This window comes from Hyaena hyaena, unplaced genomic scaffold (genome assembly GCF_003009895.1).
Source record: "Hyaena hyaena isolate Hyena2069 unplaced genomic scaffold, ASM300989v1 scaffold_748, whole genome shotgun sequence".
NCBI classification, from domain to species: domain Eukaryota; kingdom Metazoa; phylum Chordata; class Mammalia; order Carnivora; family Hyaenidae; genus Hyaena; species Hyaena hyaena.
Genome location: NW_024081382.1, coordinates 400,294 through 427,343, shown reverse-complemented (window position 1 = coordinate 427,343; position 27,050 = coordinate 400,294). Strand labels below are relative to the sequence as shown.

Sequence of the window (27,050 nt, the reverse complement as noted above, 5' to 3'; positions counted from 1 at the left end):
CCCTCCGCACTGGGATGTCAGCTGGCCGGCCAGGCCCCCTCGGCCGTGCCCTGGCCTTGAGAGCAGCCGCGCGGGCAGCTGGCGGGGACAGGTATGCGGGGCCAGCTCTTAAAACACCCATGCACAGCACCGTCCCCGAGCCAGAGCTACAGGTCAGTGCTGGGACAGCAGAACCGTCGCTCCGGGGTGTGTCAGTCGCTCTGGGGACTCAGCCTCAGAGAGGTGCTTCTCAAAGTGTGGTCCCCTGGCCGGCAGCCTCTGCATTTACCAGGAGCTTGTTAGACTAGCAGGCTCTCCGGGCGCCTGGGGGCTCAGTCGGTTAAGTGTCTGACTCCGGAATTCGGCTCAGGTCGCGATCTCACGGTTTGGTGGGTTCGAGCCCCGTGTGGAGTTCTATGCGCTGACCGCGTGGAGTCTGCTTGGGATTCTCTGTCTCCCTCTCTCTGCCCCTCCCCCGCTCACTCTCTCTCTGTCTCTTCTCCAAAAAAAAAAAAAAAAAAATGTAGGCTCTCAGGCCTCGCCTCAGATCTGTCACAGTCAAAGCTGCATTTTTTTGGGTTTTTTTTTAAGTTTATTTATTTATTTTGGGGAGGCAGAGCATGAGCGGGGAAGGCGCAGAGAGAGCGGGAGAGAATCCCAAGCAGACCCTGTATTGTCAGTGCAGAGCCCGCCTTGAGGATTGAGCTCACAGACAGTAAGATCAGGACCCGAGCCGAAGCCAAAGTTGGACATTTAACTGACTGAGCCACGCAGGCGTCCCTCGAAGCTGCATTTTAGCGAGATCCTCTGAATGAGTTTACACCTTCGGCTTGAGAAGCACCGGCCTAAGGCAGGGGTTCTCAAGGGTGACTGCCCGGGGAAATCACCTGGAGGGCTTTGCAAAGTCCCAGTGACCCGCGGCGTCTCAGGCCACTGATGTAGGGTCTGTAGGGGAAGGAAGGACCATCCGCGTTTCCAAGTCTCCGCAGGGGATTCCAAGGCTGAGGCAGAGGCTGAGGCAGAGGCGCTCTCCGTCCTAGGTCCTGGGACTGAGTCTGCACCGGCTATGATGCCACAGTTCCTGAGCTTTACCTTTTCCTTTTCTTTTTTTTTTTTTAATATTTTTATTTATTTCTAGGAGAGAGAGAGAGAGAGACAGCGTGAGCAGGGGAGGGTCAGAGAGAGAGGGAGTCACAGACTGAAACAGGCTCCAGGCTCCGAGCTGGCAGTCAGCACAGAGCCCGACGCGGGGCTCGAACCCATGAACCGCGAGATCATGACCTAAGCGAAAGTCGGACGCTCAACCGACTAAGCCACCCAGGCGCCCCTCCTTTTCTTTTTTAATATTTATTTATTTATGTACTTTGAGAGAGAGTGAGCTTGTGTGTGAGAGCAGAGTTAGGACAGGGAGAGAAAGAGAGAGACAGAGAAAGAAAGAATCCCAAGCAGGCTCCACACTCAGCTCAGAGCTCAACACTGGTCTTGAACTCACGAACCGTGAAATCATGACCTGAGTCAAAATCGAGAGCAGGTGCTTAACCGACTGAGCTACCCAGGTGCCCTTCTTGAGCATTTTCTATGTGAGAAGTGCTGAGGCTTCCTCAGTGAAGATGGTATGCGTTCATGACTACAATGCCGTTCTGGCCCAGAGAACTCCTATTCATCTTTCAAAACCCAGTTAAAAAGCTTCCTCCCCCGTGAGGCATTCCTAGATCTCCTAAAGGAGGCAAAGTGATTCTTCCTCTGCCCTCCCCCTGCCCCCTGCATCTTTCTATTGTGGCACTTGTCACATTAAGGTTTTTTTTGTTTTGGGTTTTTTTTTAATTTTAATTTTTTAATAGTTTATTTATTTTTGAGACAGAGAGAGACAGAGCATGAGTGGGGGAGGGGCAGAGAGAGAGGGAGACAGAGAATCTGAAGCAGGCTCCAGGCTCTGAGCTGGCTGTCAGCACAGGGCCCGACGCAGGGCTCGAACCCATGAACCGTGAGATCATGACCTGAGCCAAAGTCGGACGCTTAACTGGCTGAGTCACCCAGGCGCCCCTTGTCACATTAAGGTTTAATGATCTATTTACTTGTCACTAAACTGGGAGACCTGAGTTCAGTGACTGCATCTTATTTATCTTTGTACCCCTGGGGTCTGGGGCAGGGCCTGGGCATCAAGTAGGCGCTCAATAAATGCTGTGACTGATAACACAAATATGAATGAACACAAGGACGAGTGAAGATACCTGCCCTGTCTCTGAAAAAAACAAAATTCTAGGAGTGCCTGGGTGGCTCAGTGGGTTATGCGCCCAACTCTTGGTTTTGGCTCAGGTCATGATCTCATGATTTTGTGAGTTCGAGCCCCGCATCCGGCTCTGTGCTGACAGCTCAGAGCCTGCTTGGGATTCTCTCAATCCCTCTCTCTCTGTCTTCCCCTGCTCACGCTGTCTCTCAAAAATAAATAAATTTTTTAAAAAAAGAAAAACCTAAAATTCTAGCAGAATAGATCACCTTCCACAGTTAATGAGATGTTGACTTCTTTTTTTTCACTAATTTATTTTTTCAAGTGTATTTATTTTTATTTTTTAACTTACTGTCAAATTGGCTAACATACAGTATATAAAGTGTGCTCTTGGTTTTTGGGGGTAGATTCCTGTGGTTCATCGCTTACATACAACACCCAGTGCTTACCCCAACAAGTGCCCTCCTCAATGCCCATCAGCCCCTTTCCCCTCTCCCCTACCCCCCATCCACCCTCAGTTCATTCTCTTTATAGACATTGACTTCTGATAGGCATTGTGACTGGGGTTTGACCAGGGCCCCACGGGAAGGCAGAGCAGGGGAGGGGGGCTTTCTTAGCCACACTGCTCCAGGCGTGCCGGGCATGTCAGTGTGGCATCCCTAGCCCAGACCTCAGAGATGGCACTCGAATGGTCCCCTTGGGCTCCTTCCCTTATCATATTTGGAAACAGGAAGATCCTCCAATTGATGGAAGCTAAAGATTCTGTTTTTGTTTCTAGAAGATGCTGGTTCTGTTACCTGTGAGCCAGGTGGCCATCCTTGTGTTGTCAGACCCCAAAAACACGAGCCCGGAGAGCCTCCAGAGGAGCCTAGTGGTTTGGGTGTCTGCCGAGCGATGGTGTGGCTGCCCCGGTTGCCGTGTGTCTGTGACAGTTTGGCCCGTAGGCCAGCGGATCACTGCAAAGGTCAGGGTTCCCCGGGCCGCCGCCTTCCGCGGTTAGAAGCAGCATAGACTGCCCAGTCTGCCCACACTTCAGGACGAAGCGGGCTCCCTCACTGCTGAGGATTCGTCAAGCCGGGCCTCCTAGGGGATGGGCAGAGGTCAGCCAGGGAGATAAATGGGTACAAAAGAAGCTGAGGCAGGTGGTGGGAGTTGGCATGCAGAGGCCAGGGGTCAGGGCCCAAGGTTTGAGACAAGAGACGGGAGGCAGAAAGGCAAAGTGGAGGGGTCTCGGGCAAGAGCCAGGAGAAGGGACTGAATAGCAGCGGAGTTTTAAACCCTTCTGGTGGCATGCTAAGGAAGACAAGGGCTCTGGGGGTGGGGTGGTGTTAGGGACGCAGGGGGCCTGTGTGGCTCATTTGCTGGGCAGAAGGGAGGAGAATCACCCAGTGAGCTAATGCTAGCCATTGGATACCATTAGGTGCCCCATTAGGTGGCATATGGCTGCAATCTTCCCCCAAGGGTGTCCTCTGAAGGTCTCTCCTGGAGCTCAGCGGGGACACAACTCTAGAGCCATGTCACTGCTCTGCTGGGGTGTTTCAGAGGGAGATTTCCTTCTGTCTTTTCTCAACTTCCTGCACAGGCCAGGGCTCATTTTCTGTGTCAAGGAAATCAGTTCTACTCTTCATTAGTGTATCTCCCTATTCCCTGCGCACCTGACACAGCCATCTCGTGGGTCAGGGAGTCAAGACCTGCTCAAGTGAAAGGTACCCTTGAAGTCATCCGATCCCTACAAGTCCAACTCCCATTGGTTCCTTCAGGAAGGTAGCTTCAAAAACGGAGGGATGGGCAAGAGATTCCTTGACTTCTAGGAGAGGAAGAAAGCCTGGGGTGGGGGTTGGGGGGGTTGTTTGGGGCATGTCCTCATCTTGGCTTCCTCCTTTCCAATCCCTCCAATGCCGGGCAGCTCCCAGGGCTGAGCAGGGCAAGGCACCGGGAGAGGCCAGGAGGGAAGAGCCCGTGAATTCCAGCGGGGTTTCCGTGTGATCATGAGGGTCGAATTCCGTGGGGCTCATTCAGGGATGCCATCGGGCTGCAGGGGGAGGAGCTGCTGTGTAGTGTGCCTTGTGTGTAGACATTTTGGCTACTGGGTAAGACATGTGGGAGCGTGGGACCCAGCTCAGGAACTTGACAGCTGATAACCCTAGAAGGAAATGATCATAGCTGCACCTTGATTTTGCCCATGGTTATAGATATGTGCCTCCATGTCCTACCACTCACACGCCCGGTACCTTCTCCAGCGCTGGTCTGGTCTTGCCCATTCTCTGGTGTCCTGGGTGCCCAGCTTGGGACCCGGCCCGGCCTAGTACTGGGTAAGCATTTCCTATATGGAATGACTTGCCTCTTACCAAGGGTGCACTGTCTTGGGGTTTGGTAGTAGAGGCACAGAAGAGTCCAGAATGCCACTCAGAGCACCTGACTTCTTTACTTTCTCACTTGCTACATGGGCATAAGAATCCCCCCTCCCACCCCCAACATACAGGGTGCTACAAGGAACGCATAAGAACCTGAATGTCACGCATGAGAAGGCCACCAGCAATCTTAGGTGAGAGGTGGCATCGAGTCATGGTCAGGGCCTGAACTCTGTCACCAGGCTCCCAGGGAGTAAATCTGGCTCTGCTACTGAAGACATGTATGACCCAGGGCTGGAGGCTAAATTTCCTTGTGTCACAGATTCCTCATCTTTAACATTACTTGTCGTGAGGATTCCATGAATGAATTTACATAAAGCCCCTGGAACAGCACCTGGAGATGGCAGATGGTGGAGGCAGGGGTGAAAATTTGGGCACCCCTTTCCTGACTTCAGATTGCCTACATTACCAGTCTTTAAGATCTAGAGCATTCTGTGCTCGGTGAGCAGTCTTGGTTCACAGAGGAGCAAAGACAGGAACAGAGCAGCACAGCCTCCGGCAGGGAGTTGGGTTGACCTAGATCTGGCTCCTTCTAGCTCCAGGTCATTAATTCTTTGAGGAGACGGTCTTCATTGTATCCGGGAGTCAGGCTTAAGCACAGGCCCTTTGGGTGAGAGCATCCGCTTCTTTTTGGTATTGCAGACCTCTCGTCATGTTTCCTTGAATCTTTTCTAATCGTATTCCTCGCCCTTCCCCTACATACTCTTTAGTTGCTTGAAAGCCAGAATTGAGCAGGATGTGGTCCATACCCATGTGAAAAAAGGAAGGTGGATGTTGAACAAATAATTACCAGGGTGTGGTGCATTATTAATGTGCCGAATGTTAGGACAGCACATAGCAGGGCTTCGCCACCTGACAGGGGCCAGAGAGGCCTCCAGGGTTAGCCAAGAAAAGCAGGGGTGGAGAGTGTTCCACACAGAAGAGCAGCATGTACAAAGGCCCAGTGCACACCAAGAACTGAGTGACCCTCACTCATGGTCTGAGTTCTGTAATATGGTCTCGGGATGCCCGTGTGCTTGTCTGGTGTTTGGTCACCGTATCCACCTCACCATTTGTGGGGTCCTCCTTTCTCTTGTTATCTGTGGCCCCTGCATTGAGCTTTTAGTCTAGAACAGGGCTGGTAAGTCTTTCTAGAAAGGAACACTTGGTAAATGCCTTAGAGCCTTTCAGGCTACACAGTCCCTGCTGCAACTCTGGAAGCCGCCATTGTAGTGTGGAAGCCACCATGGGCTCTCTGCAAACGAGTGAGTGTGGCTGTGTGTCAATAAAACTGTATTTACAAAGACAGGTGATGAGTTGGATTTGGCTCACGGGCCATAGTTTGCCAGCCTCTGGTCTGGAAGGGAAGACAGGCATTGACCAAATCATTGTAACCGGGTCGTGGTATTGCCTCATCATTTTTCTCCCACCGTGGTCGATGTGGAGATTCTATGGAGCTCAGAGCAGATGCTTGAGTTGCTCATAGTCCTCAGTTCATGAAGCATCTCTCACGGGTCCCTGCCAGGCTCCTCTTCTCATGATGTGCTTGCCCATCCTCGTTCCCATCCCCCTCTCTTCACAGAAGACTGTCTCAGTGCATCTGCTCTGCACCCCTGAAATCATATGCATATCTCTGAAGTATGTTGCTCTGTGTAATGTATTTTTTTAATGAACAAGAACAGCTTTATTGAGATGTAATTGACAGACAAACTACATATAATGAAAGTGTAAAATTTGATAAATTTTAACACATATATATCCTTGAAGCCATCAATACAACCAAAGGAGTGAATACACCCATCCTCGCCAAAAGTTTCTTGAGTGAGGCCCCTTTATAATTCTCCCTCCCCCATGTCTCTATCCTTTTTTTTTTTTTTTTTTTTTTTTTTGCTTAATATCATCTGGTCTTTTTTTTAAAATAGTTTATTGTCAAGTTTGTTTCTATATAACACCCAGTGGTCATCCCCACAAGTGCCCTCCTCCGTGCCCATCTCCCCCCTTCCCCCCACCCCATCTGCATAATGTATTTTTAAGTTATATAAATGACACTGGGCTATCCACTCTTTTGCTTCTTACTTCCTCTGCCTGTTCGGCAGTGCAATAATTTTATTTTTATTTTATTTTTTTAAGTGGGCTTCAGGTCTTGCGCAGAGCCCAGTGCAGGGCTTGAACTCAAAACCCTGACATCAAGACCTGAGCTGAGGTCAAGAGTCAGACGCTTAACCAACGAGCCACCCAGGCACCCCTTGGCACTGCAGTTTTAAAATCTAATGCTGTGCATACATCTAGTTCTTTGCTTCTAAATGCTGCAAAAACTTTCACGTTGTACATCACTAAACTCTCCTTATTCATTTGCTGGCTGATGATCACTATGTTTGGTGCTGGCTCTTTGTCCCCGCAAACACGGTCACATCTTCCCCGAGTGGAGGTGCCCACACCCATCTTTTCTCTTTGGCATACTCAGCTGTCATAGTTCTCGTCCCTTGGATGTCTGTCTCCCTGCTGGACTATGAGGTCTTGGGTCTGTTGTCAGATTCATATCTTTACCCCAGAGTCTGTCGAGATGCCTGGTACTTTGGAGAGCCAAGAGTGTGTGGTGAACGGATCAGTCCTTGAGGGGAGAGCTCTGGCAGGCACCTTTGGGCCTTCCCCACAGTCTCTCAGAGCCGCTGGTGTCTCTTGGTTAATCTTCAGCAGCAGACTGGTCACAGCCCTCACCCTAGTGGCACCTTTGTTCATGGGACCCTCCCCACCACCCCCACAAAGTGCTTTCCCATGACTGCTTCCTGTTTAGTGCCGTATTGACCATCTGAGGGGCTGATTTCCTTTCATGTTGTAAACTCAGGGAGCATAATGGTTACTTTGATATGTCAGCTGGGCTAGATGATGGTACCCAGTTGCTTGGTCAAACACCAGTCTAGATGGCACTGGGAAGATATTTCTTAGAAGAGATTAGAGTTGAAACCAACACACTGGGTACAGCAGATTAGCCGCCGTGATGTGGGTGGGCCTTATCCAGTCAGCTAAAGGCAATAATAAAAGAATGAGGTCCCCCGAAGAAGAGGGAAATCTGCATTAAGATGGCCTTGGGACTCTAGATGATAGTATCAACCTTTCCTTTGTCTTCAACTTTCTGGCTGGCCCTATAGATTTTGGATTTGTCAGCACCCACGATCACCTATGATCACGTGGCGATCCACTTTTCAGTGAACCAATTCCTTAAATTCTCTCTCTTTCTCCCCTTTATATGTCCATTGCTCCGGAGAATGCTACTAACATGGGGAGGGCCAGGATAAATCTATTCTAGAGCAAGTTCTTTTTCATGACATTTAAAGCCTTAAAGGCATTCCAGGAGAATCTAGCTGTGACAGCATCTAAGAGTCCTCGCAGCAGACTGCCACCACACACAAGCTCAGGTACCAGATGAGGATCCTGAAGTTTGGGTTGAACCAGTGAAATGCAACAAAGACCCACATTAGTTCTCTCCTATGTCTGGCTGTAGATTGTGCCAACCATCTAGTTGATCTGGGGGCCGATTCTCATCTAAGCCTTGATCGTTATTTTTTTTTAATATTTTTATTTTATTTCTAAGAGAGAGAGAAAGACAGCGTGAGCAGGGGAGGGTCAGAGAGAGAGGGAGACACAGACTCTGAAACAGGCTCCAGGCTCTGAGCTGGCAGTCAGCACAGAGCCCGACGTGGGCCTCGAACCCACAAACCGCGAGATCATGACCTAAGCGAAAGTCGGACGCTTAACCGACTAAGCCACCCAGGCGCCCCGCCTTGATCGTTATTAACTGCTCATCAAACCGAACTTAGCCGTGACGCGAGAACCACAAGACCAAGCCTCAGAAGGCTTTGGTGCACAGCCCTCAGAGCAGAGAGCACCAGAAGATGGTTTGAAGGGAAGATCGACTAGGCGATCCCTTGTATTTTCTACCGATGTTATGGAACATCGGTTACTGTGGCGCAGGCACTTGGTTATTTTCACAACACTGCAAGGGTGGCCTTATCAGCTCCATTTTATAGATGGAGAATGGAGCTTGGACAAGCTGAGTCTCTGTCAGGAGTGCTGAGGTGGTCAGTATAGTCAGTAGTGGATCTGGATTCAAGGTCAAGTTTGTCTTGCGAAACCAAAGCCTGTGCTCTTCCCATTGTTTCACTCACTCAGTCTTTCACTCATCGAAATCCTGAGTATATTCTCAGTGTGAGGGGATCTAGAGTTAGCTGTTTTCTTCCTCTTAAAAGGCTCACAGACACAGAGACATCTGGATGGGGAAACAGTCCTGCCTTGGACGTGTATGCAATGCAAGCACGGAAGAATCAAAAAAACTGTTCTCCCCTCGGAGTGTGGGGGGTCAGGGATTTATAATTTATTATTATTTTTTAAAAATTTTATTGTATTTTTTAAGTAGATTCCACACCCAATGTGGGGCTTGAAACTCACAATCCCAAGATCAAGAGTTGCACACACCAGGTGCCCCGGGTGTTCAGTGATTTGAATGGGACAGTGTGTGGCAGGGCCCCTAAGCGCTGGGCACTTGAAGGAGGTCGTGGTGGCACTGGGGGAGGAGGAGTTGGCCAGAAGGATCCCAGAGGAAACAGATGTAGCAGGAGAGCATGTCCAAAGGCCGGTGGGTAGGGGTGCAGACCCTGTGTATATGGCTGAGGCCATTGACAATGTGAAGAAGGGAGGGACATGATGCCAGAGACGCAGGCAAGACCTTGGAAGGTGGCGCCGAGCTGTCGGACTTGGGACCACCCGGGGCTTTTGTTCAGGGCCAAGGCTGGGGCGATGAGAGAGAGGAACTCATCAGGGTCCGAAATCTAAGGAGGCCTGAACAACGCAGACACCGAGATACAGAACGTTAGAAATCAGTGCAGGCATATCCGTGATGAACAACAGAGCAAACTTATAAAGAAAGAACCTGACCTTGCACTTGCATGATCTACCGTCGCCCGGCCCCTAATCCTGGCTCTACTTCTGTTAAAAATCCAGGTTCCCGGTTCCAGCTTGGACCTAATGTCTCAGGTTTTGCAGGAGGAGCCTTATTATTTCCCAATTTCCTGGCGTGGCTTTTATGGTGTGTTTCTTCTTTTTAAACTTGTCCACAGCCAGTAACCATCTGTGGGTGCTTGGTGAAAATACAGCTTCTCACCTCGCTCCTGGACGTTCTGCATCCACACAGGCGGCACAGGGACCTATAGCAAGGGCCCCAGGAGCTTCGCACCACCCAGGTATGAGGGCAAATAGCAGTGGTGGCAAGGAGTGCTTTATGCCAAAGGGTCCCAGCTTTGGGGAAGCCACTCTGACAGGTCCAGGTAATAGGCGCTGTTTTGGATGAGGTTTCCTGCTTTTCAGTGTCCAGATGGTAAAATATCCTGAGTGTTCACCACTGCACATACATTACCTCCCTGCAGTAGCTACTCCGGAAGGCTCTGGAAGAAAACCCCAACTCTTGGCCAGACAGCCAAGGCCCTGCACACCTGGTCCCTCCCTCCACCTCCAAGCTCTTTGCAGTTGGGGCGGCTGGTCTGTGAGCCTCCACTGAGCAGCCTGGCTGCTGTCTCCTGGGTGACTTGTCTCCCTCGGAGCTTCCCCTGGGCAGATCCCTCTGCCGAGTGCCTTTCCTGGTTCCCTCTACCCTCCTCTCCTTGCTGCTCCATCCTTGAGGCTTAGAGGAGACCCTTCCTCTCCCAGGAAGCGTCCACACCCTTGAAACGCTCCAGCTAAGCTTCTCCATCCTCTGACGTCAGGTCCGTACCGCTCCCTCTGACCATCGCTGCTCTGCCTGTGCCTTTATCAGAGCCTAGAAGCCTCCTCCTTCCTTCTGGAACCCAGCAGTGTCCCTTCCGAAGCAGCGAAATGCTCCGGAAAGTTCCTGGGCTTCGGTCTGCAGCCTTGGCCTCAGCACTCAGCTTTACCTCGTCTGAGCACAGGTCACTGGAAAAGTCTGCTGCCCCTTGGTTTCTTGGGACATAATGCAGTTCCCTCGACGAGGAGAGGGTGTGAAGGTCAGAGGAGACCATGTAAAACGCAAGGCAGGAGGCATCACACTAATGAGAACAGGGAGGCCTCTCCTCTGGCTGCCCGTGAACCAGTCTCCAGTGGGCTGCAAGCCACAGGCAGACTGGTGCGGACCCGTCTCCCCAGCCAGCACCTCCTGCTTCTACAGCATTGGCCATGGAGGTGACACTAGCTGTCTACTCCTTCCACGAGGAGGGCAAGCCTCGGGTAGAGGTGTTTTGAAGAAGTTTATTTATCCCTTACTTTATTCTAAAATACGAAATTTTACAAGGATTGAAGGTGAGGTGAAGAAAGTTTGTATTAAATTGCTTTTAATGTTTATTTATTTTTGAGAGAGAGAAACCAAGTGTGAGCAGGGGATGGGCAGAGAGAGGGAGACACAGAATCCAAAGGAGGCTGCAGGCTCTGAGCTGTTAGCACACAGCCCGACGCGGAGCTCGAACCCACGAACTGCGAGATCATGACCTGACTCGAAGTCAGACGCTCAACAAACTGAGCCACCCAGGTGCCCTGGAGAAAATTTCTTTTAAATTCTCTTCAATTTTTAGCCTTTAAGGAGAAACATGCCTTTACAGAAGGCACGGGGGTGGGGTGTTTCCCAATCACTGTGCAATCTTCCATGGAGAGGAGGGCCTCTCTCGAGGAGCACTCTTTAAAGAGGAGCAAATGCTGTCGGAGCCACACAGCTTGCAACAGGGGTGTGGGAGGTGCCAGGGGGCCCAGGCTGGAATGGGGGACCCGGCTCCCAGATACCCCGCCTCTCCAGTACGTTCCAGTGCCGGATGTTGGCGTGAGCTGAACAGATTTGGCTGAGGTTTCATCTGGGCAAAGACAGAGTCAGGAGGGGCTTGTTTCTTTGTGTTTTGACCCTGCTGATGAGCATGGATGGAAAACTCAATTATCAGTGAGGTTAGGGGCAGGGCGGGAGGTCAGGGCCTAACGGCCCGCTCTTCCTCTGGGCGCTGAGAGACTTGATCTCCTCTCTGCTGCTCCAGGAGGAGGGTGCATTGATCAGAGTCAAAGGTCATGTGTCATCAAAGGCGGTCCAGGAATAAAGGGAGCTCTTCCCAAGGATTCTAGAATGGCCCCCGAAAACCCAAAGCGATTCACTCCTCTCGTAAGCTCAGATGTGCCTTAAACTCAAAAAGTCTAGAAGTCTTGTTGCAAACTTTGCAAGAAAACATTGCTTTATGTGAGCGTAGCTTTCAAAGATTTAGGATTTGAAGGGGGAGGGGTTGGAAGCATTCTCTTTCTGTCCTCCTCAGCCAAGAATTCAGAACCCTCTGGGGGAGAGACTACACATGTCTTCCTCTTTTTTTTTTTTTTTTTAGGAAAAACAATTCATTAAAAAGTTCTTTGTATGCATCTGGACACCTCAAAGATAGGACCCTGGCCACCCTTGTTTCACACTTATCTTTTCCCATGGGAATATTTCCTTCCTAGACAGGGAAAGCCACACACACATACACACACACGGAGTAATTTGAAAGTTGAAAGTTAAATTTAAACCATCACATGGCCAGTGGATTGTGTAGAATAACCATAAAGACAGAGGGGTAAAAAAAAGTCTACCAAAAGACAGACAAATAGAAGGACATGCGGAGAGGCAAGGAGAAAGAAAGTTCATGCCTGTAACCAAAAGAGTGCCATATCGGCGGCCGTGGCCCTGGTCACTTATCATCAGGTGACGTAAAATATGACAAATACCCACAAAGGCAAGATTCTAAAGCGCAGGAGAGAAAAGAGCTTCCCAACAGATGCACCTATATATTTTCCTTAATAATTCCTTGTTCTTTGCAGTGCAGTGTGGAAAAGGAACAAAGGGCCCGGCGGCTCATCTAACTTTCCAGTTGTCAAAGCAAATTGGATGCAGAGAGGACGGAGTTGATGACACATGAGAACAGGTTTGCACTTCAAGAGCAGGTCCAAGCCTGAGCTGGGAATTGGGGCCGACTGAGTTAGAGGCATCCTCAAACCAGCCATGGGGACCCCCCTGCATAAATTCTGTTGTATATACATAATTCTATTGTATATGGCTAAACACATCGATGCTCGCCCATGCAGGTATGTATGCAAGTGTATCCAGGTGTTACCAGGAATCTAACTATGTGTAAGAGGTCTAGATGACCTGCCTGAGAAAGTTGGTGGGTGTCCCACGAATGGGCCCTAGAGCTCATTTCTAGGTTACAGGAAGTGAACACAAGGATCATGTGTGTAAGGCACTGTGTTCATGGTCCTCTCTACATGTTATTGAATGAATGTAGGTTAATGCTAACAACACAGATTCAGATGCCAGCTTGCCGGGGAAGCCCTTCCCACCGGCCCAGTCTCAGAGAACTTTCTCTCCACCACCCCTCTGCTAAGGCTCCGTCTAGGGCTGCCTGATGCCAGTCCCTCGGCTGTAGGTCTGGCCAGTTCTTGATAAACCCGTGCTCACGTCATCTGCCCATTGAGTTTGGAAGCTCCTGGGAAGGGACCACTGTGTTGACATGGGGCCATGCTGGGCTATGTCAAGTCCCCTATGAAGCCCTGTGGGCTAATTAGAATAGTGGCCCCACCTGGAAAGCAATAATTCTGAATCAAACCCACTTCCTAGGTCCCTGTTTACCTCTAAGTAGGATAAAAATGTCACTGGAATCATGTTGTTTAGTCATGGAAGGGCTAACCTAGCACTACCGCTCATTCAGCACATTGTCCAGTCTAACTGGCTTTTTGTTTGTTTGGTTGGTTTGGTTTGGTTTCTTCCACAGCAAGACTTTCTCAATGAAGGGGACAGGGCATTGATTTACATTCTAGAGCAAGCTCTTTATCTTGTGCTAGCCTGGTGGCTATACTTCAAGGTGCCCTGACCAAGGGCTCCGTCTTCATTTTCCAGATGTGGACTTAGAGGTTGAGAGAGAAGAAGTAACCTGTCCAAGACTTCACAGCAAGAGCTAGAGCGGCAGTTGGTAGCCAGGTCTCCGGACACAAGGTCTACAACAATAACAAAACAGTAGTGTGGTAATGCCTGCAACTCTCACACGTGATCACACGGCATCCGTGGTGTGATGTGAGACCTGCACGCGGCAGGATTCGGTCTCCGCACATGAGGAAACAGAAGCTTAGGGACGACAAAGACTTGGCCGAAGGCAGAGAGGAGGATGCTGGCAAAGGACGGGATTCTGGGCTGTTCCCGCCTCCAGCTCAGCTCTTGACCCAGCGCACCCAGCTTCAGATGAGAGAACGTGGCCCTTAGTCCCCCAGAAATGGCCAAGAAGTGTGGGCACGGGCCGAATTTCCAGGCCTGCTTAAGAATACTGTAGGATGAAAATGCAAAGGCTATGTTCTGGAAAAGTCTCATCAATGGAAAGGCTCTAAGTTCTTGGCGGCCCCGTCTGTGACAGGGCTTAATCTCTGTGAGGCCCTGCACCCGTGTCTTGTATGAGGAAGCCTACTAGTTGTCTGGAAGCATCTTGGGAACAGTAAAGATACATGCGTACCTCAGAACAATTAATCTCCGCACGTACTGGTGGCAAGCACGGTCTCTGACACGAAGTGCTCTGCAAACTGTGGCCCTCGAGCAAACGGTAGGTGTTTTTCTTATTTCTGAGCCTAAAACAACCAGCTGTTTGACATTTTCCAATTAAAAGCATGGGTCTGGGATACTTGCCCGTTAAAAATGTACCACCGCTCATAAAATCTCAGCTTTTTTCATTTTCGTTTTTTAAGAACACAAATTAGGCCAATTAAATAGTTTAAATGACTTTTTTTTTTCTTCTTTTAAGCAAAGGAAGCCATACACAGGAACCAATAGTTCCCTCAGAAAGATTTGCCTTTTCCCCCGGAGCAGACGCCCACAGAAGGGACAGCCACACATAAATCCGTTTGCAGTTTTTACAACCGAGGGTCGGCCAAACTTTCACGGGCCTCACATAAACGTCTCCTTGCACGTGGTGAACCTGGGAACCCTTTATTTCGACTCCAGCTTCCCGTCTGGATATTAGTGCCCAGTGGGCCGGGGATGGGGTGAGAAGCCTCGGGGTCTCCTTGGTGCCCACGGCTGCCTAATGAGGCCTTGTTCGTTGTATTGAAGTGAGCTCACCTGGCCAGTATGCCGATATTTCCTTTCCTCTTTTCCCAGGAGAATCGAGGACTTCTGTGGCATGAAGTCTGGGCATTCCAGAAGGACACTAACGCGAGTGTAGAGAAGAATGGGGGCTAATCTCTGTTTTCTAGATGTTTTCTGACTGACTTAAGTGCCCGGCAAATATAACTGCTCTAAGAGCATGCCTTTGATGTGCGACTGGGGCTGCTGACGAAAGCTGAGAATTCGTGGTGGAAAATCCCGATTCTAATTTGAACACTGCTTTGCAAACTCAACTCCCAAGTTTTCACAAAGATTTCATGGTCCAGTGCCTCTGGGATAAAGTTGAAACTCCTGGGCCAGTCCTGGGTGGAGCCGGAGGACGGCGAGGGCCATGCAAGTGGCTGGAACTTGGTCCAAACTTGACTAGTTACTTTCCAGTTGAGCCTCATTTGCTCCTTTCTGAGATGGGGTTAATGGCAACATCTAAACCTTTAAGGTTTTTGTGAGGATTGAAGAAGGTCATGAAAATAAAATGTCGGGCCTCCCCAAACACTGAGGTCCTCACTCTCTCTTCCCCCTTCTTACGCCTTGCCTCCAGACTTGTTAGGTCATACTCAGAGGCAGGCCCCGGTGTAGACATGGATTCGTGAATTCCACAAGGTTCCATTCTTCAAGAAGCTCATACCTGCTGGAACGCACAGCCAATGAGATCGGTAATGACGTGGCACCGGGTGTGTCAGAGAGAGAAGGTCTCGTCCAGACAGTCTCCACTGTCCCTCTGGGTCTGGGCCACACCTTCCCCAGCTTTTGTGATACAGCTGTCTTCAGGGCCGTTGCTACTCTGCTCACGAGTGCCCTTCCGCATCTGGGGGAGAAGGTGTGCACGACAGAAGACAGAGTGCCCAGCAAGGGCTCATGGCCTCCACGGAGAACTCCGGGGGCCTCAGGCCACCGCTGGTCTGCTCCTGAGCCACCCTCCGTGAAGGAAGCGCCAAAGCGGGGAGATCATGGCTGCTGTCCAGAGACGGGGACAAGGAGCATTGTGGGTGACCATCTCCAGCTCCTGCCCAGGAAAGACAGGCCTGCAGGAGAGTTATTACCATACGTGGGTCACTTTACAGTCAAGTTGTCAGGAGGGAAGATAAACTGAGTTTGTTTGGAGGAAGAACGTGTGAATAGGGTAGGGCCATCTGAAGACCCCGCCTCTCCTTTGGTCCTCAGAAGGCCCCAGGGGTGGCTACTTGGGTGTTGGGAAGGCAGGTTCCTCTGCGGTGGGGCCCGTAGCCAGGAAGCAAAGGCCCTCCGTCCACCCAACTCACGGGGCCTTGGAAGACAGCAGTGGGAGTCCAGAAGGCCCCGTCCAGTGGATGTAGCTTGTCAAGCGCCCCCTGACCCCCATCTCTCTCCTGAGCACAAAAGCCTGTTGTCTGGGGAGCTCAGAGTGTGGGCTCAGACCATCCTCTCTTCTCCGTGTCATTAATGTAATCTATTTGATCTTGAGGGTGGTTTTGTTTCAGTCTCTCAAGGGAGTGGGGGGTGGGGAAGGAGGCATGTCTTCTGACTTTGAAGACTAGAAGCACTTAAATGTGAGAATTAAGCCCAAGAGGAAACGTACCTTGGGTCCTCTTTTCCTGGTCAGGAAAAAGCTAATACTTAACATCTCTTGGACAGCCCCGCCTTCTTTGGAATGAAAGTGTTTTTCTTATCATTATTGCTCACAATACTACAGTTGTTTACATTCATTGATGCACATCTTGCCTCTCTTTCGAGAGGGTTTTGACATACCAGTAAAGTAGGTTTACGCTGACTAAATGAAGGAATCATGGCTGGGAGAAAAGAAAGATAGAAGAGATAAGACAGTAACCCAGAGAAAAGGTAAGAAGACAAAATTTCTCCTCTAGAGGTCTGGGCCTCGCTGGATGTGGGCCAGGACTCAGTTCTGAGCTTCCTGGTAACCATGATAATGAGGGAAACACTCATATACATGGTGTGAGACATCCACGAGAAACACTGCTGTCCCAAAAGCAGGCTCTTTATGACATAGTAAAAAATAATATCACTAAAATTCTCTAAAAGTTCTAGACATTGGGAGATAGGGCCCTTTGGGAAGTTCATAAATATCTTTAGGGCAGCATGTCCTAAATTGTTCTGTGAAACACTGATTCTGGGGCACATTGAGGGGTGTTCCTCAAAAATCAGACGCAGTGGCCAGGTGAACATCGTTAACATTCCCATTTCCCTCTTGGAGATTTGCACTGTCTCCGTTCTCCGAGGACTTGAAGCATCTGTGGAAAAGAAATGTGGTAAATTTCGTTCAAATCCTTGCTTCCCAGAGTTTTTCGGTGACATTACCAGAATTTGGAGGAAGCTCTGGGTTTCCTTGAACCCTTTATGGGAACTGGGGTACTTTCTCTGCAGAAGCATTTTTTCCACAAAGGAAGCCAGGCTCTGTCTCTTTAGGAGAGTTACAGCGCATGTAAGATTCCTTCCTTGGCCTCCCCCCTCTTCTGCCCCGCCCTGGGCAGGGGGCGACCCGGCTCCCTTAGCAAGAGCGTCACAGGGTCAATCAGGGTCTGATCCCAGCTCCTGCCTGCGCCTGGGGGCCCTTGCAGGGCCTTCAGGGTTAAATGTCCACGTGACGAACACCACGTTCATGGCCAGTATCTACCCGTCTTGTTGCATTATTCTCTGCTGACAAGCTTCAGTCTGCGTTTTACCCAAGACTCCCCGGGACGCCCGGGGCGTGGTGGGGGGAAGCGGGCCAGAAGGCAGGAGAAGGCTGTCTTGCCACATCAATACAGCAAGATTAATAAGCGATACATATCTGTGGGATCTGAACATGGGCAGGAGACCTGCAGCTCCAGGTCGGCTTCTTGGAGGAAGTGACACTTTAACAGAGATTTGAAAGATTGGCAGGAGTTATACAAAGGAGGAGGTATGGGATCCCATTTGGGACCTGGCTGGAGCAAATGGTCAGAATTGGCTTTGGATAGAACAAATGGTTGGGATGAGGCTGGTGACGGGCTGGAGGCGGGGGGCCTGGCTGATGAGTTGGGGCTTCCTTGTCTAGGGATCCGAGGGGAGGCGTAGAAGGACCCCTGGGCAGGATGGCAGCGTCGTTCTGTTAGAAAGAACCTCTTAGTGATGGCGGACTGTGACGCAGAAGGACACATACGGACTGGGCAGCTGGGGCCAGGGTCCCGGGCCACCCGCCCGCCTGGGGCGGTGGCCGTAGGAGATGGGCCGGTCTCCGGCCTTCACCCGTGGTTCCAGGGGAGGACGTGAGTTCTCCGTTCTCCCTGGAGGACTGGCTCTCTCCCTGGCTGGACGTCAGAACAAATTAAGGGCACTTGTCTCACAAGCCCCACCTGGCCGGCAGCATGGTCGGGCCAGGCTGGCAGGGGAAATGTGGCCCGAGACTATGGGGGCCGGAGACCTGTGTCAATGTCATGGTCCGAGGTTTTTTGTGCTCACTGACGTGGAAGACAGAAGCCTCACGCCCTACCAGAGCCCCGGCTGGCATACGTAGGCAGCCAGGGGCTGCGTGGGCAGGGACTGGCCACCACATCTTGGATTTCCAGTTTGCAGAGTGTGCTTACAGGATTGTCTCCTTTGATTTCTGTCTTAGTCGGTTCTGGCTGCTATAATAAAACCACCATAGACTGCGGGGGTGTCTTTTTCCGGTCCCTCTAACACCATGGCTTCAGAGTAGCCCACTGCTCACATAGCAGCCCAGAGCTCCGAAGGGCTGTGTCCCAGGAGACAGTCAGGCAAAAACTGTTATCTCTTGTGACCTAGCCTCAGAAGTCCCTCGGATTCCACCAGATTGCATTGCTGGGGGCAGTTTCAATGTTCACCCAGGTTTGAGTGAACCCCACCTCTCAATGGAGGAATGTGACCATCCCAGGGCAGGGAGAGTATCTGGGAAGGAGACACACCGATGTGGCCATCATTGGGGAATATCACTTCTCACAATCAAATCTCAGTCTTAACTATTAAGGTGGTCAAAAAAGCTACAATTATTTCATTAAAAAATTTTTTTAAAGGTTATTTATTTTGAGAGACAGAGAGAAGAGGAAAGAGCAGAGAGAGAGAGAGAGAGAGAGAGAGAGAGAGAGAATCCCAGGCAGGCTCTGTGCTTGCAGCGCAGAGCCCAAGGTGGGGCTCAAGCTCACAAACCATGAGATCATGACCTGAATCGAAATCGAGAGTCAGACGCTAAACTGACTGAGCCACCCAAGCTACAATTATTTCAACTGTGGAGTCCTTTCTTGTGACACTAAAGAAAAAAGAAAACATCTTGGCTAAGTGACACACACCTGTGATACACTGTAATGTACATGCTTGTCGGGTCTCAGAAGTCTTAGCATAAGCCATTTTGTTTGCTGCTCACAATTTCCTGGTGGGGATCATCACCCCCCATTTTATGGCCATGGAAACTGAAGTCTAGAAGGGACTAAAGAATTTCTGCTGTGTCAGCACCTCATGGAGTGGGAAGCAGATCTAAATATTCTGCTTCAATCCCACAGGTCTGTCTTCTACACCAGGTAACGCCACTTGCTGCGATTAAAACCCACCAGGGGTCACATTCCACTCCCAGAAAATTGTTAACACTGACCCAGAAGGTAAGACTTCCTTTTTAATGTTTTAACTTTGGCGTGGCCTTCAGCCTTTAACTCTAGAATGGTGTGTGCTGAGTAAATATTCACCCAGTGCTAGATGACCGGGGTTTTATTAGCTGAAGGAATGCTCAGCAGAAGGAGGTTGGAAAAAGGGTGGATGGGCTGGCCCGGCATTTGAAAATGGCACCCAGTTCTTGAGTGAGCAAATATCTGAAAGCCTCTGCCACTGTCTGGGCAGTCTAGGTGAGTGCCTACCTCTTGGTGAAAGTAACAGTACTGAGCAGATGATGACTTGGTCTCTTGAAAGATCTCTGGAGGCCCTGGCTCTCTGAGATCCCACCCAACGTCCTGTCATATGTGATATGACTCCTTCATTCCATATATGTATTGTGGGGCTTTCATTACTTTTGCTATAAAAAAGTTCAAAAGAACTCTGCAATTTTGGTTTTGAAATTATTTAGCTATGGGTAACTTAATTAATTTACCGTAGCCTTTTCTTTTCTCAATCTATTCGAAAATTCATGCCATGTGCAAAAATATAACCTCCACACTGTTTTCTAAGGCAATGAAATGTTCACAAGTGATAGATTTAATAATCAATGAAGTGACATAGGACATCATGTTACATTTTTAAGGCAATTGACTAAACATTTATCTACTCTGATTTTGCTGGTTTTGTTTTGTGTTTCAGAACTAATTTTTTTTTTCAGCTCTCAAAATGTGTTGTGGGACCCTAAAAAGGTCACAAGCCAGATCCTGTAGCCACGGAGCCTGACTGATGAGATGATTCTGATCGCGCAGAGGCCAGTGCCTTCTCAATGAAGAGGATCCCCAGCATGGTTGTGTCCTCAAAGCTGAAGCCACCAAGAGAAATCATTCCTCATTACAAACTGTCCTTTGGGTCGAGGGTGCAAACATGTCCTTCTCTAAATGCTGTTCCTGGCAGGAAACTTTGCCACTTGGTCAATGGACTGAACCCGGGAAGATGACCGAATGATCTGGGAGGCTCTGAATTCTCCATCGTTAATTCACATGGTCCAATTCTGCTCATCAATTCAGGTAGGTCCAAAATACCAGTAGGCCAGAGAGTGTGATGATGGAAAAGCTCTTACAGAGAAGAAGATGGGCCAGGGAAATGGGCATCCTTAGGTCCAGTCATGGGAGGAATTTGGGGTAGAGAAGGCTACTCACGTCATTAAAAAGCCCACGCTATGGCAGAGGCTCTGTCGAATTTCATCCGGCAAATCCAACATCTTTTCAAGGGGAGCATTAACTCCATTTCATGGACTGGATGACTCGGGCTCAAACAGCCAATATTTGCCCAAAGTGATCCAGTGACAGAACCCCAGTCTTGTCTTATTCCAACCTCTGCTCTGTCTTCCTGCCATTGTGATGGAGAGCCTTGCTTACGATTTTTTGGAGGAAATTAGCAGCATGTTCTGAGGTTTGTGCTTGGAATACCAGCAGGCTTAAGAGGATTGCAAGAGCAATGTCTTTTAGGATTTTCCATTTGCAGAAGGCACAATCCTACAACAAACAGTCAGGACGAAAGAACTGGAGAGAAGTAAATTAAGGGCTTACAAACACGCGATCAAGCCTTTGTCTAGAGTAGTGGAGCCAAGAACCCAGCTGACTAACAAATGCCCATGGAACACCTACTTTGTGCAGAAGGCCCTGAGGGATGATAACCTCTCAGGCTTGGGTCCTCCGAGGCAGACAGACACGGAAGTAGATAGGGAGAGCTCTGGCCGATGAGTCAGAAGATCAGAATTTGCAAACTTCTCTTCCACTCCCTGGCTGTGTGGCCTTAGACATGTGAATGTGCCTCTCTGAGCCTCAGTTAATGTTTTGTAAGATGGAGGTGCTAATTCTCGCTCAAGCACCTCTCAGGTCTGTCATTCCTGTGGATGCATCCCTGATAAACTCCGGCGTGTGGTAAACTACTCTCCTCTTTATGACTGTCCCTTGGGCGGACCCACTCTGTGGGCAAGAGGTATGTTGTTTCTCTTTCCTCGGCACAGGCATTTGGTGGATCCGAGATGAATGAAGCTGTAAATCTCTTATATCTTAGCTAAAATAACCTCTTTGAATGCACATGGACCTTAACGGGACCTTAATCTTCCTGCCCTGTTGATACTTTAAATAATAAAGACCTTTTTTTTTTTTTTCCCAAATATCCAAACTCCGTGCACTGACCAGGAGTCTGTCGATCCACAAGACGCTTCATGGAAATCAATTTTGTTTGCAAAACAACTTTATGGTGTTTTCTATAAAAGCCAAATGAATCCTACAGCCATCAACCTGGGGAGGACGTTTCTCCTTTTCTGCAGCTCAATTTTCACAACGGATATTCTCATTTGATCCACACCACCAATTAGGCGAGGGTCCTTTGTAACTCCCAGACTCGAAATATCCGGGACCGTCAGATTCAGAAGGGCCCTCGGAGTCACATAGCCTTGTTCCCGGGTCGTAGAGGAGAAGGTCTGCTGCGGAGTGGGAAGGGACTTGTTCAAGGTCAGAGGACAGAGCTAGTCTTGCAAAGGGGTTGAGTGTCTTTCCCTTAACTCAGTGGAAATGGCTACTGACCAGGACATCTCTGGACGAAGCCAGCGGGCCTCTCTGCCTATCCTGCGTCACCAAACGGAGCCATGAAGCAGCTTCCTCATCTGATGGGTTCCCAGCTCTGTCAAGACTTTTGCCACATGCTCTCTGATGCGGCCCTCTGCTCAGACCTTGCAGACAGGGACACACGCTGTGGACATTCTCACGGTCCAGCTCGTGGCCAGAACATCAGGGGGCTGGTGTGGCGCCGGTGTTCTCTGCGGGATGGGCGGAGTGGACTCTCCTTCTCCCCGGACATGGACTCCCGGGGCCGTGGGAGAGGCGGGAGAGGACTGGTGTCCTGGAGGTCAGGCCTGGCATCGGTGGCGGATTGGTGGCCACAGGAGCAGTCCCGAATGGCCTGTGCGGTACCTTGATCTGGAACCTGCCGGGGGTTATTGGCTGCAATCACAGATTAGTCAGATTCCCAGCTGGCGCCTCTGAGCAGGGAGCTGCGGTGAAGAGGCCTGCGACTTCCTTCCTCCTCCGAAACAGGCCTGGAGAGGGAGGCCCTTGCGCTGTAATTATATGTCGGCAGGAAACAAATAGCTAAGACCTGTCTCTGAGTGAGGAAGGAAGGAAGACATCCAGGGCTCTGGGGATTCTTTATCTTCTGTTCTTGAGGCACTGGAATAATAAGAACTACTATCTACCTTTCAATCTTTGCCAACCCTGGCGAAGTGGGTATTATTAGCCTTAGTCCGAAGATAAAGGATAGCGAGTTACCCACGGCTGCGGCGCTACTAGGTCGTGTCGCAGAGCTGGGACTGAATGACACTTCTGCCTGACTGCAGTCCCTGCTGGTCCCTCTGCCTCAGCTGTATGTGGTCTGGGCACTTCTTATGGCTCAGGATGGCCTCCTTACATTGCACAGAACGCCTGACCAAGGAGGCTGAAGTCTAGTACACGCTTTCGTCCATACCTCATGTGCTCGGACTCGCTTCTGCCCCTGACCAGAGGGAAGGGTACCGCCTCCTGTGCACAGACTCTCTCTGCTCAGAAGCCTGTCCCCACGGGGACACAGCCGCCCGCCAGAGACACCATTTTGGTACCATGCAAAGGTACAGTGATGGCCTAACGTTAGCTGTGGTCATTGTAACTTCTCTGGGCCTCAGTCTTTTCTCTTGAGAAAGTGAGGATCTTCTTCCAACCATCCGCTGCGAGCCCCGGACCATCCACGCACAGGGTAAGGGTTAGGGTTGCGCGATGCCCTCTCTGTGTATTTATAACCTGCCAGGTGGTGAGGCGATGCATCCCTTACATTTTTATGTGCATGGTGTTTCCTCCTGGCCGTTCCAGTTCCTGGGGTGGGTTTCAGTAAATGCAGGCTGTCCCTGCTGGACCGTGTGGGTACGAAGTAGATGACCCTGGCCCTCACCGTGGGGCTTCCTGTGACCACCAGATGGGAGAACGCTGTGTGTGCCGGGGGTGTGGAAGGTGTCTCTGGTTTAGACACAGCCCAGGGGGCAGAGATGAACAGCCAGCACCTCTTTGCCCTCTGTCAGGAGAGTGACGGAGCCCCGCATCCCCCCTCAAGTCACCTGCACTGTAGGTGCCCCCGGAATGTCCCCTGAATGCACCAGGCCCTTTTGCAAATGTATTCACATCCCTCTCCATTCCCGCAGATTTCTATTCTTCGTCAGGGTGCACCCTCTCTCCTCCAGCAACACCCCTGGGCTGCAGCAGGTTGGCCGAGCTTCCCCCACCACGCCCGGCATTGAACCCCACAGCATCTACCCCAGGGCCTTGGGCATTGTAGGTGCTCTAGTTCTGTTTCTTGAAGGCTTGCCTCAGTGACCGCCCTGAGCGGTTCTGACCTGGCTCTGCCACCCCAGGGCTTTGTGACCTTGACTTGCTCCCCCTCCAGCGCAGGGCCTAGGCTCGCAGGGCCTGGGCCCGGGGCCATCTCCCCTTCTCCGCAGGCGGAGGCCCATTAAGCTGCCATCTTCTCTCACCTCATTATCGCCTTGGCCCGGGGAAGCCTCCGGGGCTGCAGTGAGCCCGGGAGCTCAGAGGCTTCCCCTTGGCCCTCCCACTGGAAGACAGAAAGCCAGCACCAGAGGGAGTGTCCTCTCTGCGGTTTCAGAAAGGCCTTCTTTCCTCGAGCTCATTAAACACACCCCAGGGAGAAGCGGGAGCTGGGGCCGGGGGCCCAGGCGCCTTCGCCTTTGGCTGCCCAGAGCCCTTTATCTCCGGGGCAGATAAGCACCCAGCCCGGGCTCTGTGCTGAGGGCAGGGGAGTCCGGGCCATAAAGCAGGGCGGGGCCGACGGTTTAGGACGGGGGTTCCTGGGGAGCAGAGCTTTGAACTCTGCCCTCTGAGGAGCGGAGGCCTTTATGGCAGGAACGAGGCCCCTGGCGGGCCCCTGGGCACCCTGACTGCAGGGTGAGACAACAGAACCCCCCGAGGGGGGACCGGCTGCCGGAAACGGGCTCCGGGGCTTTACTGACTTGTAAACGACACCATTAAGAGGAAGCCCTCACCTTGGCTGGAAACAGCTGTGTGAGTGGTTGTAAATCTGGCCTGGAGCCCGCATTCCTTGGGCGGGGGTAGGGGCGGGGTGGGGGTGGGGGTCTGCAGTGGTGACCGTGCAGGGGAAGGGGAAGGGGGCTTGTTAGGGGGCCTAAAGGCAGATTCCCACAAAAGGGGAGAAAAGCATTCCCAGGAACATAGGAGTCATCGATGCGATGTCAGCCCAGAGAAACGGACACGGCGAAGCCCAGGGCCACAGAAAAACGTGTGTGCCTGGTAAGGGGAGGGACCGAGGGTCAAGCCCACCTCGGCTTCTGCAGACAAGTCCACGAACAGCCCAGGTCTCACATAAAAAAGAAACATAATAATACCCTTCAAAGGGTCTAATAATTCAGTGAGGTGATGGAACACCTTGCTCATGGAGAGGCTTGAGAAACGAATTTTCTTTCCTTTCCGGTTGATAAGAAAACAATATGGAAATTTGGGATTTTGGCTAGCTCTTTTGGGGGACGGGGGATCTTGGTGTCCCCCCCCCCCCCCCCCTTAGATAACTTTGCAAAACAAAAGACAAGGCTGCTAGCTGCCCAAGGGCACAGAAGGTCCCGCCTTATTCAGTTTTGTTTGCTTAGTTGCTAATAAGAAACTTGGTAAGGAATACTGAGCGTGTGTTTCATAAATGTTTGATTAATAAATAAGAGCGGGAAGGGGGGTGAAGGTAGGAAAGAAGAGAGGAGAGAAAGAAGGAAGGAAGGAAGGGAGGAAGGAAGGAAGGGAGGGAGGAAAGGAAATACAGTTATTTTCTTCTGGATCCAGTCTAGGAGTTAAAACCCAGAGGAACGAAGGAAGTAAGATTTGCTGATTTCAACTGCCAGTCAGTACATTATAAAACTCCGTTCTCACAGCCACCAGGAAGACCCTGAGAATAACTGCCCGAGTTATGCCCTTTACTTATTAACCAATAAGTAAATTTGCGTTATGGGCACGTTATTTACTCTGTGGGAAAAATACCTTTTCGGCGCCCCTGTTTTCTCCTTTCTGATGGTAAGATTTAAATGAGGTAATATGCGTGCAGCTGTTAACACAGTAATTGGGAAAACAGTGAATGCTCAACACATGTTGGATATTATTGTACCTCGGGATGGAGAAACGGGCTCCGAGCAGTTGAGTAACGTGGCCAACTCACAAGGCTAAGTGTCATGGCCCGGATTCCCACTTCACTTCTATGGCTCACGCTCTGGACTCTGCACCATGTTCTGGAGCTGTGCAAACACCGCCCGGGGGCGGGGGGTGTTGCACGGAACCCCACAGCTGGGCGGGCTCAACATGAATTAGCAGACGTGACCCCTCTGGAGATACAGCCTCTCTGCTCCGCTCGTGAGAAGTTCACGGGCCCTTGCGATCCTTCTCTCTGCCCGAGGAATACCTTCGTTCATTAATGGGCAAACTAACAAGTAAATAAATAAACACATGCAAAAGGAAGGCTGAGAATTGAGACAAACATTTGCAGAGCACTGTGCCGGGGCCTGGCCCGAGCTGGGAGCTGCAGAGAGCCCCGTGCACAGAAGCCCAGGACATTGTCTGGAAGACACCAAGTCCCCTTCACAAATCTCCTGGGGCTACGTGGACTCTTCTCTCCAGAGATGCCTTCAATCTCTGGCCTAGACTCTATACTCCAGAGGTGCCTTTGATCTCTGGGCATTGGTTTCTCATCTGCGGGACAAGGACACAGGGTGACATGTGGCATTTCACAGCATTTTAATTCCCTAATGATTCACATCGAAAGAGATCTGAAGCCAGGAATTACCAGGGTGCCTCTGTGTCTGACAGGCCGGTCTGATTTTTGTAGTGGCTTGAGTGTTTTAAATGATTTGAGGGATTATCAAAGGCACGCGCAGCTCTTCCTACGTCCAAGGCACTGTTCTAAGGGTTTACAGACACTGACTGAGTCAGTCCTCACCTTAGTGCCCTGAGGAAGTCACCTTTATTCTCATTCCCTTTTTACAGATGAGGAACTGAGGCCGGGACTCTGGAAAGTGCCTGTCGGGGAGCCTGGCTCCAGGGTCCTCCCTGCTTGGCTGTCTCCTCTCAAAACTGATCCAAGCAGAATGGGTTTCAATTTCCCAAATGACTTTCAATCTTCTAAGGAAGGGTGGAATAAAGGAGGTAAAGATGGGGGCCGGGGAGAAAGATGGCTAACGTGTGGAACACAGAGATGCGCTAGAGAGAAAGTGGGTGGGAGGGTCTGGGGATCTCAGATCTCTTTTTATTCGGGCAGAAAGGAGGATGTCTGGGGGCGCGTGGGTGGCTCAGTGTCATGATCTTGTGGTTTGTGGATTTGAGCTCCACGTCAGGCTCTGTGCTGACAGCTCAGACCCTGGAGCCTGCTTCGGATTCTGTGTCTCCCTCTCTCTCTCTGCCCCTCCCCTGCTTGTGCACTCTCTCTCTCTCAAAAATAAATAAACATTAAAAAAATTAAAAATAAAACTGGGGCGCCTGGGTGGCTCAGTCGGTTAAGCGTCTGACTTCAGCTCAGGTCATGATCTCATGGTTCGTGGTTTAAGCCCCGCGTTGGACTCTGTGCTTCAGATTCTGTATCTCCCTCTCTCTCTGACCCTCCCCTGCTCACACTGTCCCTCTCTCTCTCTCTCTCCCCCTCTCTCTCTCTC

The 27,050-nt window shown here is 50.7% G+C and overlaps 1 long non-coding RNA gene across 4 annotated transcripts; it reads left to right on the top strand.

Annotated features, from left to right (window-relative positions):
* On the top strand, positions 1-26,729 carry LOC120221056. 4 transcript variants are annotated; one of them, XR_005525721.1, is made up of 7 exons: positions 1-152; positions 9,711-9,833; positions 12,424-12,527; positions 13,499-14,189; positions 19,219-19,314; positions 20,022-20,370; positions 26,389-26,729. It is a non-coding gene; the product is annotated as an uncharacterized LOC120221056 (long non-coding RNA). The 4 variants fall into 4 exon arrangements; XR_005525720.1 differs by having other exon boundaries at positions 20,022-23,098; XR_005525722.1 differs by lacking the exon at positions 13,499-14,189 and having other exon boundaries at positions 20,022-23,098.
* The last annotated feature ends 321 nt before the right edge of the window (positions 26,730-27,050 follow it).